We start from the raw sequence: 2,795 nt of genomic DNA, 5'->3' as shown, positions 1-2,795 counted from the left end.
TATCTCTGTGACTATTTTGTGACTACCAATTTGTACTTCCTAATCCCTTCACCTTTTTCACTCAGCTCCTCTCCAACTGCCCTCCCAACTCTGGTAGTCACCAGTCTGATCTGTATCTATGAGTCTGTTTCTATTTTTTTTTGTTCATTCATTTATTTTGCTCTTTAGATGTCATATATAAATGAAATTACATGCTATTTGTTTTTCTCTGTCTGACTTATTTCACTTATCACAGTACCCTCTAGATCCATCTATGTTGTCAAAAATATGGAATGCTTCACAAATTTGTATGTCATCTTTGCATAGGGGCCATGCTAGTCTTCTCTGTATCTTCTAATTTTTGTATATGTGCTGCTGAAGCTAGGAGAATTAATGAGAATTTCTTAATTAAGATCAGTCCATACTAAAATTTCACAGATTCAAAAAGACTTCATTTACTCACTCCATTGGGCATTACTACTGAATTGGAGTAACATTCTAATGAATGAACTAAACTGACAAGGAAAATTGGGGCAGACTCACGGAAGAATAGCAGGATAACAGCTAAGGGTGGGGGAGATTAGAGGGTGGAGGGGTTGAGAAAAAAGGAAAAAAGACTCATGGACATAGACAAGAGTGTGGTGATTGCCTGGGGGAGGAGGGTATAAGGGAGACTAAATGGTAATGGGAAAAAATACAATAAAGATTAAATTTAAAAAATGAAGTAAGTATATTGGGATAGCCTAAGTTATGCTTGGTAACAAACAACTCCAAAATTTTGGTGGTTTAAAACATTTGCTCAGATTACATGGTCATTGTAGGTTGGTTTATGTGGGACAGGGCTGGAGAGATCTGTTCATTGTCTTATGCCAGGAAACAGGATAGGAAAGGCCATATGTCCATGTGGCCAGATTGTCAAGACAAGGAAAAAGATGCAGGAGCACAAAGAAAACAAGGCAGATCATACACTGATTTTTATAGCTTTATTTTGGAAGTGACACACATCACATCTGTTCACCTTTCATTGGCCAAAATATTTAGATGACCACACCTAACTTCAAGGGCAAAGAAGTATATTCCCTAAAATTTCTCAGAAGGAGAACTAAAAATATTTGGTGAACAACATTAATGACCACCATACAGGATTTTTTTATTTATGCCAATCGACCCAAATCCAGTAAATGCTGAAGTGTACTTTAATAAGGAGTTCATCCATCAAGCCCTTGTGTCTCATAGAGGCATCTAGACTTTGGCCTATACTTCTTTGCTCCTTCATAGGCAAGAAAAGAAACTTAGATGAAGCATAAAAGTTTAAAGGCACAGATGGTTAGCCAGCATTCACAGCATCTCTCTTTTGAGGGCATAATAAGAAGGGTCCAGGGAATAAGCAAGTCAAGAAGACAACTCTGGTATAGTTTTTTTTTTTAAGCTTTTTTTCTTTTATTGTACTTTTCCTATTACAATTTAGTCTCCTTATACCCCTCTTCCGCAATCACCCCACTGTTGTCCATGTCTATGAGTACTTTCCCAAAAACGACAGGATTTGAAGTCGGAAGACCAGTTTTAAGCTCTAACTGGCTCTGCTGGCAAAGTAATTGTATGTTTGTTGTTTACCTTCTGGGAGCCTTAGTCTCTCCACCTGGAAGGTATTGTAAATAATCAAGTGGATATTTCATGTAAATACGTTGTGATTTATAAGCACTATGTCACTATCATGGAATAGAAGAATACACTATCCTGAGTTTTGGGCATATCTGAACTGTGTCCAGATTTTCATGAATCCCTAATTCTGTCTCAAAAAATAGAGTTAGCATTTGCTTTGTCACCAACCCATATCAGTTTTAAAATCTAATTTTAAACCTATAAAACCTAAAAAAAGATAATAAAGAATTATTTTACACCATGCTATCTAAAGCCCATATCAGTTGCCAGCACCAAACAGAGAAACCTGCTAAATAATACGTCAAGTAATAAAACTGAAAACAAAGTCTGAACAGGAAATGAACAGAAAATGAAGCGTCATTAGAGGAAGGCAAAGTAAAATGTCATGAGACTAAAATGTAAGTTGCTATATCTTTACCTCTGATGTTATTATATTATAAACCTATACATTATGTGTAAACTCCCTTCTTTATTATATTATTATAGTTTGAATATTTAGGGCTCTTTGCTCATATTGTAGACTTACTAATTACAAATTTAGGTTCTGGATTTTTTTGGTCATAATTAAAGCTTAAAGTATTTCTTCTTTCCCTCTCTGTTTCTATTACATTTATTAATCACAGCTTTTAAATTTCAGGTGGAGTACTGATGTTAGGGATATCAGTGTATTTAGAATATTTTCCCTGCCATAGAAGGATGCAAAAGCAAGAGATTATAATGAGGAGGCTGTAATAAATGCAGGGATAAAATGCTGTAAGAGCAAGAAAAAGAAATTATCTAACTATGTTTAGGGAGGTCAGGAAAGAGTGACAGAGAAGGTAACTTTGAATGGGTTTCACTGTCTAAGAAAAAAGGTGGGGAAAGAAATTCTAGGCGGAAGGAACCACACTATGCATCTTGAGTATCTATTAATTTAAAGTCTCTTGAAATGCAAGATTTTTGTGGAGAGGTGAGACTACAAAGATAGGCAAAGATCCTGACCATGATGACCTTTGTGGACCATGGCCAAGAATTTTGTGGTGCATCCCAAGTGGACTTTAAATAGGCTGAAAAAAGGCTAACTTTTTTTTAATGGAACGTCCATTTTATTACATTACAAATGCCAAAATACTGCTTATTCTCAACTTTATGAATTTGTGAATTACTATATTAAT

The 2,795-nt window shown here is 35.4% G+C and overlaps 1 non-coding gene across 1 annotated transcript; it reads right to left on the bottom strand.

Annotated features, from left to right (window-relative positions):
- Positions 1–261: 261 nt before the first annotated feature.
- LOC129073739 (U6 spliceosomal RNA) lies at positions 262–363 on the bottom strand. The gene has a single exon (XR_008529456.1). It is a non-coding gene; the product is annotated as a U6 spliceosomal RNA (small nuclear RNA).
- Between the last annotated feature and the right edge of the window lie 2,432 nt (positions 364–2,795).

Source organism: Pteronotus mesoamericanus, unplaced genomic scaffold, assembly GCF_021234165.1.
Source record: "Pteronotus mesoamericanus isolate MK-2021 breed Mesoamerican mustached bat unplaced genomic scaffold, CSHL_Meso_final contig_42, whole genome shotgun sequence".
Classification (NCBI taxonomy): Eukaryota; Metazoa; Chordata; class Mammalia; order Chiroptera; family Mormoopidae; genus Pteronotus; species Pteronotus mesoamericanus.
This window is presented reverse-complemented; position numbering and strand designations above follow the sequence as displayed.